This window comes from Taudactylus pleione, unplaced genomic scaffold (genome assembly GCF_031769625.1).
Source record: "Taudactylus pleione unplaced genomic scaffold, aTauple2 ptg000242l, whole genome shotgun sequence".
In the NCBI taxonomy this organism is placed as follows: domain Eukaryota; kingdom Metazoa; phylum Chordata; class Amphibia; order Anura; family Myobatrachidae; genus Taudactylus; species Taudactylus pleione.
In genome coordinates, this window is record NW_028284644.1 from 4,708,782 (window position 1) to 4,722,338 (window position 13,557).

The following is a 13,557-nucleotide window of genomic DNA, read 5'->3' on the forward strand; positions in this document are numbered from 1 at the left end:
AAGTAAAAATGCGAACTATTTAGCGCACTAATGTTTCCTTATTCCCCATGTAAAAATGCGAACTATTTAGCGCACTAATGTTTCCTTATTCCCCATGTAAAAATGCGAACTATTTAGCACACTGTTTCCTTATTCCCCATGTAAAAATGTAAAAATCCGAACTATTTAGCGCACTAATGTGTTTTTGAGTATAAATTTGGACATTCTTGTTTGTCCACTAAATGTAGGGTGCATTTTCTAAATAATGTGTGCTCTCCCCTATCTTTTAACGCATTTGCTAAATTTTTTAGATTCCAATCTGACCCCCAAAAATTCTAACACGACTTTCTAATTTTGAAATGTAGGTTGTTGCACTCATGACAATACCCTGGCTTGTAAGCATCTTTGGATTTTGCGGCAAAGATAAGTATATTTTTGGTTTCACATTTTCCTCAAACATTAACTACCTTGCTTACCATTTCAGGTTGATGTTGGTCGTATTATTTTGGCCATGCTTCCGGAACCCGACCAACCTCAACCTCGTCCCAGGCGTAGGCATCGTAGGCGTGCAAGGCCCCAGATATATAGAACACGTGTCACCCTTTTTGGAATGCCCGATGATGAGGTTTTAAGACGATGCCGTCTTCCTCCACAAATCATCATAGACACTCTCTCATTAATAGAGAGTGATCTTGAGCGGCAAATTGTCAGTCCTACAGCAATACCACCACTTATGCAATTAATGGCAGTGTTACATTTCTGTGCCTCAGGATCCTTTCAAATCACGGTCGGAATAGTGGCCGGAATCTCCCAATCCTCCTTTTCAAGGTTCCTGAGGGCAGTGATGGAGGCCCTTTTCAAGCACCGCCATCATTTTATTAAAATGCCATTGGATATGGGTTCCCTTAGTGTGGCAAAGGCCAATTTTTACCAAATAGCTGGCTTCCCACACATCATAGGGGTTGTGGATGGTACTCACATACCACTTCAGCCTCCAGCATGGCTGGAGGCAATTTTTAGGAACCGCAAGCACTATCACTCACTGAATGTAATGGTGGTATGTGATGCCTCCCTCCAGATCCTGTCCCTGAATGCCAAATTACCCGGGAGTGCACATGATTCATTCGTCATCCGGCAATCAGGGATTTGGCATAAATTAGACAACCTACAAGCTGGTGATGTGTGGCTTCTGGGTAAGTGGAGACCTTTAGTTGAAACCAATGCAAAGCTTGATACACAGTGATCCTGATTGTTGTATTTGTTTTTTTACAGGAGACAGTGGCTACCCTTGCATGCCCTGGCTGCTCACTCCTTATTTGGCTCCCACACCAGGGCCACAAAGTGAGTATAATTCCGCACTTCCAGCCACCAGGCAGGTGGTGGAGCGCTGTATCGGCCTTTTAAAAGGCCGATTCAGATGCCTCCACCGCTCTGGTGGCGAACTCATGTATTTGCCGGCTATGGTTTCAAAAATTGTGGTCCTGTGTGGGATATTTCACAACATAGCCATAAGGGGTGGTGTCCCAATGCAGCCAGAGGATGCCTTACCTGAGGATGGCCCCCCCGAGGTTGGTCGGAGGTCAGTATGTGGGGGGGCCATATGCGATGATGTGGTGGCCAGATTTTTCAGGTAATTATTGACAAACATTTACTTAATTGTCCCAATGTCTACATGTACGATTGTAATGTACCTTTTTAATCTTGGTTTTCTTTTTTTTTTCTTGTCTTCCTTTAAAAACCATGTAAAAACGATGCCTACTACCTGATCCACTAAATTATCTACATGTGGCCACATTGGAACTAACTTGGGGAACAATTATTTCATCGCCTCATTTGTGGATTCATGTTGGCCTGCTACTTATTTCAACAGTTCTTGAGTGTTGATTTTGTTTTTTGATTTTGGTGTAGGTTGTTTTTTGTAGTGTGTTTTCACTGTGTGAATTGCTTGTCACAATTCACTTTCTGTTTGTGCTTGGTGTGTATTAAAGTTTTGTTTTCCATTAAAAAGACTGTTTATTTACACATTACAAGCACGTGTAACCTGGCTCAAAAAATGCCACCTTTCATAATGCCGAATCCTGTAATGTGTGAAATGGTTAAGTCTTTGAACATGCTTTGTGGCTTAGAAAAAACAACAAAGGTATTAGGGTGAATCAGTAGTTTGTAAAAAATAGGCCTAAGCAGGTTTCAGTTTCTATTTACATTAGCCACCACAAGAAAAACAACAAACTGTTGGATTTTCTACAAACCTATTGGCATGGTGAGGTGTTTAATGTGGCAGCTTACATACTTACTAGCGCTTTGTACAATCTAATTTACCTTACTTTAAAGAACATGACCAAATAGTGGACTTATGGAAGGTTAAACAATGTAATATTTTCAGTCAAGAAATGAGACTCGTTAACATACAACGCTATTTTATTTTTGAAAAAATACAAAACAGAATAACACAAAAATAAAAAATCAGCTCCGAAGGAGCGCCGCCATGTGGTCCAGGACCACTAGCATGGCAATGACGTGGCAAGGTCCTCTGTTGGTATAAAAAAAAAGGGATCCTTAATGAAATTACACCTTACATTAGAAGTTTAATAAACAAACTAAACAAATAAATCTAGTTGCAAACAAGATCCAGTTTGGCGGAAAAAAAACAAGTACTGGCAAATGCTAAGATGGTATCAATACTAAATTATAAATGAACACACAAAAAGGTGACCCAAAAAGGACGAAGTACCCTTGTTAGGGTAAACCAAAAATACCCAAGAATGAGTGTTTTGACATGTGTGATATGCATCAGTGGAAAATATCCAAGACATTGTATATCCAATTAAAAATTTATTTTTTTAAAAAAGAAAGGGAAACATACCGGTCATTGGGCTTGATGGTCTTGGAGGCCCTCCATCCTCCTCCTCCTCGGAGGTGGGCCAGTGCCGGTGGGTTGAGGGAGCTGGAGATGGCGGAAACGGTTGACGGGGCGGAAAATCGAGGGGGTGGTGGAGGGGAGGGTGAAGAAAAGAGAGGGGGTGGTGGAGGGGAGGGTGAAGAAAAGAGATGGGGGGTGGAGGGGAGGGGGAATTTTGGGGGTGGTGCAAATTGGGAGAGGGAGGGGACTCAGCTATTGGCTGGGCAGGGGTGGAGGGGGAATTGGGGGAAGGTTGGGGAGATGGGCTGGGACTTGTCATCGGCGTCAGGGGCCGAGCCCGGCGACAAAGTCTGCGGCAAGGCCGGCTTCTGCGTTCAGCCCCTAAATAATTATTGACAAATGTTTTTATTTTTTTTGGAGGGGGGGGTGTGGAACACAAATTTACAACTAAAAAAATTTACAAATATTCAAAAAAAGGAAAACATGCACACGCAGGCATGTCATAAAACAACAAACAGGGCTATACTGAAAACATGCACACACAGACATGTCAAAAAACAACAAACAGGGCTATACTGAAAACATGCACACACAGACATGTCAAAAAACAACAAACAGGGCTATACTGGAAACAAACATGCACACGCAGATAGGGCCGCAATAAACAAACAGGGCTATACTGGAAACAAGCACGTGCAGATAGAGCCGAAAACAAATAAAAAACAAAACAATAACACTTACTTGCAGCGATCCGCAGCCGAAAACATGCCAGCAAGCGGGGGGTGCGGCACCGCAGATCCGACCACCTGTGCTCTAATTGCCCGATATTACGGCGTGAGCCGAAGGAGCGCAGGTGGTGGCGAACCTCCGCATAGGCTGATCGCTTTGCCCAGTTGGTGATGGGGGAGGCTGGCTGGTGATCCTCCGGTCCATGACCTCGGTGAGGACCAACAGCTCCCGTGTGGTAAATGCGGAGGCTCTCATGATGGCAATGATTTTTTAACAACAAACAGTTTTAATAAAGGCCAGAGAAAACATTTGATTGGCTAATGTACTTTGTAAATTAACAGTAACCATTGTATTGGTTATTGTATGAGTCATGTGTCCTACAGGCTCCAAAATATAATGTGAGTTATGATAGGCTTCATGCAGTGACATGCGTAAGCTAATTTAAATAAAGAAATTAAAATAGTAAAATAGGCCTATCAGAAACACAGGAAAACAATAGGATAATTGGTTACAACATGTATTTTTGATAAAGTAAATCATTGGTGAAACCGTACGTATTCTGCGGGAAAAATGACACACACGGACAAGAATAAAGTTTATTGAAAATGAAAAAAAAAACGGATTGCAAACATGTGAAGAGCAATTAAGCTAATTAATATATTGATTGGCATGATACGATTAAAGAGAAGGGTTTGTAGCGCCCACCTCCCTGCAATTTATCACGACCAGCAGCCGTCCCAAGGGTCCTCCAGTCCCCTAATCCAAGGAAAAATACAGTAGAAGAAATAGAAACGGCGCATATAGGTCTAACCGGACCCAGAAGACACACTAATAATAAAAAGGTAAATTGTTTAATAAAACATACAAGTGTAGATAGTGAATAGTCGATAATGAAAATGGATTGAAAGGTCAATGACCACAATGAATATACTGCAGAAAATTAAACATAATGATAAAAAGGAAAAAACCTTACATGCATTGTTGAAGATTAGAGCACCAGCTGTGTACTCCAATCACATATATCAGACTAAAGTGCTGTTAATATACACCTCTATTTCATTGAATAAAATCCTCTTCAGGAATAAATGGATAAATGACCTATTATTGGCATAGAAATGATAGTTCCGTTATTAGGAATCCATATTGACACAAATCTTGTATCCAATCATTGGCTGTGAATGCAAAAATGTAACAGAAAATGGAGCCAATGTTACCAAAAATATGTTACTTGCTGAGGTAAAAAAGGGGTGAGTGTTTATGCATATAAATCCTCCTCTAGCCCACCTAGGAATTAGGCTGGGAGATATGATGTAGATAAGTCTCTCACCTAGTGTTCTTAGACACTTGCTGCTGTGCACTGGATCTGTGCCGTGGAGAGTAAAGCAGTGATGCCGTCGATGCACAGTGTAGAGGGGAATAAGTCCAGTGTCAGCGCTGGTTCAATTGGCGCTAGCTGAAATAAACCTGCGACTGTACACCGAAGGATCCTGGGCCGTGATGGGAAGGCTGTGGCTCTAAGGAGGCACTCGCATGGAGTATATCAACTCCGGAGCATAGCGTTGTCTGCGACTCCAGCAGAGAGGATAGAGCTCTATTGGCTGGATTGGAAAAACGGCTCTGCTGTAACTTCACAGGTGCTTCAGCAAGGCAGGAATGCAGGTTAGTTGCAGGGACACCCTTAGCTACGAGCGAACTTACGAGCGAGCGCTTGAATTTACATTTTCTCGCTCGTTCGTCGAACGAGAGATCAGCCACTTGCGTACGGCTCTGAATCAGGCCCAAAGTTCAGGAAAATGACCTTAAAAAAACATTTAAATCATCTTAGGAGAAACGTAAACTTGCCAATATGCCATTTATGCCACGGAGTGGCAAGGAACGGCTAAGGTCTTTCCCTATGTTCATGACTAGTGGTTCAGCTTCACATGACGATGGAAGCCCTCATCCCACAAAAAAAATCAACGGAGTTAAGCTGGCAAAAGCACAGTGAAGAATTGTGCGTTCTAAGAAGATATCACAAATCCCCAAGGAGAGTCCAAGTGTGGTGGTGGTTGCGATGCCTGACCTTCCCAGCACTGGACGGGAAGAGGTGGCTCTTTCCACCATTTGCACACCCCCTGCAAGTGCTGAAAGGAGCACCCACAGTCCACTTGCTGATATGCAAATTGAAGATGTCACTGTTGAAGTACAACAGGATGAGGATACTGGTGTAGCTGGCGCTGAGGAGGAAGTTGGCGAGGAGGATTCTGATGGTGATATGGTTTGTTTAAATCAGGCTCCGGGGGAGACAGTTGTTGTCCGTGGGATGAAAAAGCCCATCACGGTCATGCCTGGGCAGAAGACCAAACATTCCACCTCTTTGGTCTGGCAATATTTCTATCCAAATCCGGACAACAACTGTCTTGCCATATGTACCATAGATAAAGGTGAAATAAGTAGGGGTAGGGACGTTAACCACCTAGGAACATCCTCCCTTATAAGTCACCTGCAGCGCGTTCATAAAAATTTACTATCAAGTTCAGAAACTTTGGCTAAGACCGTAAGGAGTCCAGGGACACCTAAATCCCTTCATCCTGTTGTATCCAAGCACCTGCAAACCACACCATCGACTTCCTACTCGTCAATTTCCTCCTTAGTCAGGATTGGAAGTAGTCCTGCAGGCCATGTCACTGGTATGACTGACTCTCCTATCCGGGTTTCCTCCGGAGGATCCTGCATTGCTACGCCTACTGCTGCCGCTGCTGCTGTTGCTGCTGGGAGTCATTCATCATCACAGAGAGGAAGTAGGAACACCACTTCTTTTACTAAACAATTGACCCTCCAACAGTCCTTAGCGAGGAGGATGAAGTACGACAGCAGTCATCCTGAAGCAAAACGTATAACTGAGGCCTTGACTGCTATATTGGTGTTAGACGTGCGTCCGGTATCTGCCATTAGTGCAGTGGGATTTAGACAATTGATGGAGGTAGTGTGTCCCCGGTTCCAAATCCCATCTAGATTCCACTTCACTAGGCAGGCGATACCGAGACTGTACAGAAACGTCAGAAAAAGTGTCCTCAGTGTCCTGAAAAATGCCGTTGTACCCAATGTCCACTTAACCACGGACATGTGGACAAGTGGAACAGGGCAGACTAAGGACTATATGACTGTGACAGCCCACTGGGTAGATGTATCACCTTATGCAGCAACAACAGCGTCACCTGTAGCAGCATCTCAGAAACGTCAGCTCGTTCCAAGGCAGGCTACGCTGTGTATGACCGGTTTCAGTAAGAGGTACACTGCTGACAACCTCTTAGAGAAACTGAGGGAAATCATCGCCCAGTGGCTTACCACACTTAGACTCTCCTGGGGATTTGCGATATCTGACAACGCCACCAATATTGTGCGGGCATTACATCTGGGCAAATTCCAGCACGTCCCATGTTTTGGTCACACAATAAATTTGGTGGTGCAGAATTTTCTGAAAAGCGCCAGGGGCGTGCAGGAGATGCTTTGGGTGGCCGAAAAATTTCTGGCCACGTTCGCCATTCAGCGACTGTGTGCCGAAGACTGGAGCACCAGCAAACACTCTTGAACCTGCCCCGCCATCACCTGAAGCAAGAGGTTGTGACGCGGTAGAACTCAACCCTCTATATGCTTCAGAGGATGGAGGAGCAGCAAAAGGCCATTCAAGCCTAAACATCCACCTATGACATAGGCAAAAGAGGGGGTATGCACCTGACTCCGTGATTTCCGTGTTGTGCAAGGTTCTCCAGCCGTTCGAACTTGCCACACGTGAAGTCAGTTCAGACACTGCCAGCTAGAGTCAGGTCATTCCCCTCATCAGGCTTTTGCAGAAGCAGCTGGAGAAAGTGAAGGAGGAGCTAAGACTGAGCGATTCCGCTCGGCATGTGGGACTTGTGGATGAAGCCCTTCATTCGCTTTGCCAGGATTCCAGGGTGGTCAATCTGTTGAAATCAGACCACTACATTTTGGCCACCGTGCTCGATCCTAGGTTTAAAGCCTATGTGGTGTCTCTCTTTCCGGCCGACACAAGCCTGCAGAGGTGCAAAGACCTGCTGGTGAAAACACTGTCAGCTGAAGTGGAACGTGACACGTCAACAGCTCCTTCTTCATTTTCTCCTGCAACTGGGGCTGCCAGGAAAAAACTTAGGTATCCTAAGCAACCCCCTGGCGGTGATGCAGGGCAGGCAGTACCAAATTTGGACATCTGGTCCAGACTGAAGGACCTGGCAACAATTTCTGACATGTCTACTGTCACTGCATATGATACTGTAACCATTGACAGAATGGTGGAGGATTACATCGGTGACAGCATCCAAGTAGGCATGTTAGATAGTCCATACCTATACTGGCTGGAAAAAAAGGCAATCTGGAGGCCCCTGTACAAACTGGCTCTATTTTACCTGAGTTGCCCCCCCCCCCTACAGTGCGTACTCTGAAAGAGTGTTTATTGCAGTAGGGAACCTTGTCAGCGAAAGGCGTAGGAGGTTGCTTCCACAAAATGTGGAGAAGATGGTGTTCATAAAAATGAATTATCAACTCTTCCAGGTGCTCTGCATGTCCTGTTTATACAACATTCCCCAAGGACAATTCCATCCTGCACCTCTTTTTTTCTTTGCATTATGTACTATTTGGGGCCTAGTTTTTCAAACTGCCATCCTGTCTGCCACTGCAGTGTCACTCCTAGATGGGCCACGTGTTTGTGCCGCCCACTCGTGTTGCTTAGCATAGTCATCCAGCTACCTCGGTGCAACCTTTTGGACCTAAAAACACTATTGTGAGGTATGAGGTGTTCAGAATAGACTGGAAATCAGTGAAAATTAAAGTTATTGAGGTTAATAATAGCATAGGAGCAGGAAAACCCACAAATTATGTGATTTTAGCTGTTTTTATGCTTTTTTTCAAAAAAATACAGATCCAAAACACAAAACCCAGAACCCAAAACACGGAAGGGTGGTTTTGGCAAAACCAATCCAGATCCAAAACACGAAGAAAGATCCAGATCCAAAACCAAAACACAAAAAGTGGCCGGTGCACACCCCTAATATATATATATATACTGGATACTCGGCACTCGTGCTGCTGGAAACAAATTTCACCGGGTGCCTTCCTTCATGAATAATGTATAGATAGAGGTAATGTGCTGGCGGCACTCACTGTTTTGAAGATTATTAATTGGAGGTCTCTCTCCCCTCAAGTTGAGTTCAACGTTTCAAATTTACTATAATGATGAAAAATGTATATTAGGTTTGAAATGTTGAACTCAACTTGAGGGGAGAGAGAACTCCAATTAATTATCTTCAAACCCGTGAGTGCCGCCAGCACATTACCTGTATATATATATATATATATATATATATATATATAAAAATATATATATATATGTTCATATATTTATCAAATATGGATAACAAAAAATGTCTGTAATGTTAAGTCAATAATTTTCTTGTCTCTAAAATCCTTGCTCCCACCATGTCTAATTATATTTACAGTAACATAAATTAAAAATAAAAAAAAAATATATGTAATATCATTTCAACCAATACTGATTACTGCTCTAATGCAGAAATAACGAGGAAAAATTATCAAACTAATTTGTATGAGATCAAAACGTAAAATCAGCACACCACTCGTGCTATACTAAATAGAGTGTATATATACCAAATCAACTTCCAAGGTACTAAAATTTCTTCTGAACCCAAATATCATGAATGTTCTTCTGACATCATAGTATAGTATCCATATTCAGGGAATATTAAGGGGGCTCATAAAACAAAAGTGAGAAAGAAACAGCCTCCAATTGTGTAGAATAAACAATATACATTTTAACATAAAAATACAGACTTAAAATATAAAAGATAAAATTATGCTTACCTGCCTCAAATAGGAGGAGAAAAGAACTAAAGTTTAAAAAGAAAGTCTATCTTTGGATACCAGAATAGCAAAGGTGCACCAATCCTGTACTGCAATACCATGTTAATGCATGAAGTAGACAGCACAAGTTCTTCCTCCATCAACCTGTTCTAGAAAACCATTTAAAATATGGCCCAGAGAAAGGGAGCGTTTAAAATATCAAACTGATAAGACAAGATACTACACTTGATCTTAGTCCTTCTGGATTACCGTGGTGGGATTAAGATAGGCGTTGGTATTTCAACGCCTATTTTAAGTCCCTTGTTGGGCTTCCCCCAGCGGGATAACTATATCTCAGGAGTTTTTGCCAATGTGTTGACCTGGCAACAGCATGTAAACAGTCAGCTAGCAGCTTATTCTACTGCAACAATATTCTATGATGTCACAATCTATTGCTTATAGTATAAGCTTTGTATTTCTGCTGAACTCCACTAGAGGGAGACACAGACCACGTGATGCATCATATCATTGCTTATCCTTCCAGATGGAGCAAACTAAAGTCTCCAGCTGATCCAAAGCTAAAAAAATTTAAAATAAGTTTGCAAAACATCAACGTTGCTAGAAGGAATGGATTGTAGTTCATGCTTCTGAAAGTTCAATCCATATGGTTTCCCTCACATTGGTGCAAAAAGTATATATGAATTAACAAGGAAAATAAACAAAATGGCATTGCAGCAGTATCATTGGGTAGATAATCAGGAATCAATTAATATATTGCTTTATTCAGTTAACCAATTACTCTTCAACACCAATTATAACATAATTTAAGCTTTCCGTTCTGATTGCCCCCCCAAAAAGACTATAGAGAGAAGCAACTGGAGTCAAGAAATAGACACAAAATCGCACACCAGCGACCAGAGGGCCTGATTCTGAGATTCACGCAGTGCCGATATTTACACAGATCGAGTGATTGTGTACCTACCACACTGCACACGTGCAGCAATTGTATTGCGATCAAGCTCGCACCGAGGATTCACTCGCAAAGTAAGTGACAGGTAGTCAGTGTTTGGGGGAGGTAATGGGGAGTGGCTAGGCAAATGCAGGCATGTTGGTACCATTTAAACTATGGCCCTGATTCAGTGCCGGACGCTCGGACAGAGCGCTCGCTCTGAATCAGGGCCGGCCTTCTGAATTTAAGAGCCGCCTCCTGGCCGCTCGCATAGCTGTGGGTGACCATCGCGACCATCTGGTTTGCGATGAGACCCTTGCAGTAGGGTCTCATTGCTGCAAGCCCTGGAGTGCTTTTGGCTCTATCAGACATCACAAGTGATGTCAGTGGGGCCGGCCCCAGATGGTAGGCGTTCCCATGGGAACGCCTCCATCTGGGCAGCCACGCCCACCAAAAGGGGCCGTGCTGTCACTCACCATCGACAACACGCCCCCTTTGGTGCGAGACCCATAACGATGGCTTGGCCGTCGTTATTCGGGTCTCGCGCATGCGCACGACGGAGCCGCCTCCGCATGCGCACTTGGCCATCATCGACCCGCTTGCGAGTGCTCAGCGCTCGCGAGCGGGTCTGAATTAGGCCCTATGTTTCATAAATTAGCCACTACAATCTCCTTTGCGGCATGAGAGCTCTCTGCGTGTCAGGAATGCCGCACTGTTTGAGGCTAATCCAAAGTGAATTATAAACTGCGTGGCTGCCCGATCTGTGTCAATGTTACCGATGTTTACAGTGTTGTACGTCATCGGACAGATATGAGAAGGCAGCAGCGGGCGTTCCTATGCTCGGCTAAGCTTTGGAAGGTGTTAGCATATTTTACCAATTACTATCCGTAAGAGATGCAGCTATTCATATGTGATTGTATAACACGCAGGCATCATCTGTAATGGTACATAGGGTTATATTTACTAAAATTCGATTTTAATCTATTTAAAAATCAATGAAAATCGATCAACATTGATGTTTTTATGGGCTACATCACAAATTTACTAATAGTTAAAAAACCAAATAAAAAATTATCTGTTAGTAAATATGTGATTTCGCCCAAGAAAAACAAAATTGCTGTTGATCAATTTTGATAAATTTTAAATCGATCAAAATCGACCTTTAGTAAATATACCCCTTAGTGGTGTCTGTGACTAGAAGGAGATAAGAAGTAAAGTTTAAAATGAAAGTCTATCTTTGGATACCAGAATAGGAATGGTGCATCGGCCCTGGAAGTGTTAGTGCATGAAGTGTACAACACAAGCTCTTCTTCCATCAACCTGTTCTAGAAATCCATTTAATATATGGCCCACAGATAGGGGGCGTATCAGATATTAAACTGATAAGAAAAGATACTGCACTTGCTGTTAGCCAAAAGGGCGAGAAGCGTTAACCCATTAAGGGGCTGAAAAAAAAATGCACTTTCTATCAACAATGCTCACACATTCATGGAGTTTTCTCCAACACTACAAATGAACTCTAATGAGCGTCCTGCAGGACCTCCTACAGCTCTGTTCAAGCTCCATCAGATACCGCACTGACGGACAGACAGACTCTTATTTTGCACCTTTTTATTTCTACATAGGCAACAAGCAGACACATTCCTGCAGCTTCTTCCACTGCAACAATATTCTATGATGTCACAATCATCTATTGCTTATAAGCTTTGTTATTTATTGAATTTAAATTGATAAGAAAGATACTACACTTGATCTTAGCCAAAAAGCCCAGAAGTGTTAACCCATTAAGAGGCCGAAAAAAGTACAGTTTCTACCGGACAGTTGGAAACCTTTGTTCACAGTGTCTACGGAATGTTCACAGTGTCCACAGAATCTCCAGGATTGGTTGCCATTGTGTCGAGCTGGCAACAGAATGTAAACAGTCAGCAAGCAGCTGACTGTCAGGAAGCCGACGGTCGAAATGCTGACCGCCGGCTTCCTGGCTGTCAAATCCCGGCAGGGCTCTAATGATAGGCGTCAAAATCCCAACGCCTATCATTATCCCCATGCCGGGAGCTCGACGTCCGGCATACCGTACGAAAGTAAGCCAGGCGGCAGGCGCGGACAGCCGTAGGGGGGAGGGTTAGGTTAGGGGCTCCCGGGGGGGACTTAGAGATAGGCACCCTCCTGGGAGGGTTAGGGTTAGGCTAGGGGAAGGGGGGGTTAGGGTTAGGCACCCCCGGGGGAGGTTAGAGTTAGGGTTAGGGGGGGAGAGGGTTAGTATTACTTACCTTTTTTAGCTGTGGGGATCTTCACTGCTGGCGGTCTTCCGGCGTCGGGATTTCAACCACCAATCATCTATTGCTTATAAGCACTGCATATCTCTGCTAAAGTCCACTAGAGGGAGACACAGACCACTAAATCCATCATATCATTACTTATCCTTGCAAAGGGAGCACACAAAGGACCTGATTCAGACCCGCTCGCTAGATACGATCGCTTGCTCCCAGCGTATGCAAATTCGGCTAAGTGACGGCATGGCATGCGCTCGCTCGGAAAGGCGTAAGCACACCCACTTTGTTTTGGCGAGCGATCACTTTGTATCTATAGACGCCCTTTAGCTTATGAGGAGACTTCCACTAGCGCACGTCATCTCCAGCAAGTGTAATAAAACATTGGTACATCGAGAACAATCGGAAGCAATCGCAGCGCTTGTGGTTGCCTTACCCTAGCGCAAGCACTGCAGGGAATTCAGTGTAAAAAACAGGCATTTGACTTGTACTATGACACTGGCTATTAATTATGCATGCCTCTGAAACGGCGTTGAAACACTCAGGCACACCTGCGTTCGCAACTCCACTCCCCCGTTACTACTGCCCTGCCCCTGCTACCACCCACAAACGGCCTCTCCTGTCACTCATTACACTGGGCTGTCTTTGCTGGGCGAGCTAGCGGATTCCAAATGCTCCGAGTAGTTCGCGCACGCACAAAACGAATCATACGCATGCGTGGTCGCTTACCATCGGACGCTTGTGAGCGGCTCTGAATGAGCTCCTAAAGCCTCCAGCTTTCCCAAAACCTAAACAAACTAGAGATGTCTGTTTTGGATAAAAATTGCTTAAAAAATCGATAAAAATCGATACAAACAGCTAAAATGTTCAAATCCAAAACCTGAGTTCACTTTTTAAATCCGAGTTCCAAACCAGGC

General features: G+C 43.8%; 1 non-coding gene and 2 pseudogenes across 1 annotated transcript; all 3 read right to left on the reverse strand.

Moving 5' to 3' along the window:
- Positions 1-9,510: 9,510 nt before the first annotated feature.
- Positions 9,511-9,702, reverse strand: LOC148516722 (U2 spliceosomal RNA). The gene has a single exon (XR_015879390.1). It is a non-coding gene; the product is annotated as a U2 spliceosomal RNA (small nuclear RNA).
- A 1,921-nt stretch (positions 9,703-11,623) lies between these two features.
- LOC148516723 (U2 spliceosomal RNA) lies at positions 11,624-11,801 on the reverse strand (annotated as a pseudogene).
- A 243-nt stretch (positions 11,802-12,044) lies between these two features.
- Positions 12,045-12,148, reverse strand: LOC148516724 (U2 spliceosomal RNA; annotated as a pseudogene).
- Positions 12,149-13,557: the final 1,409 nt, after the last annotated feature.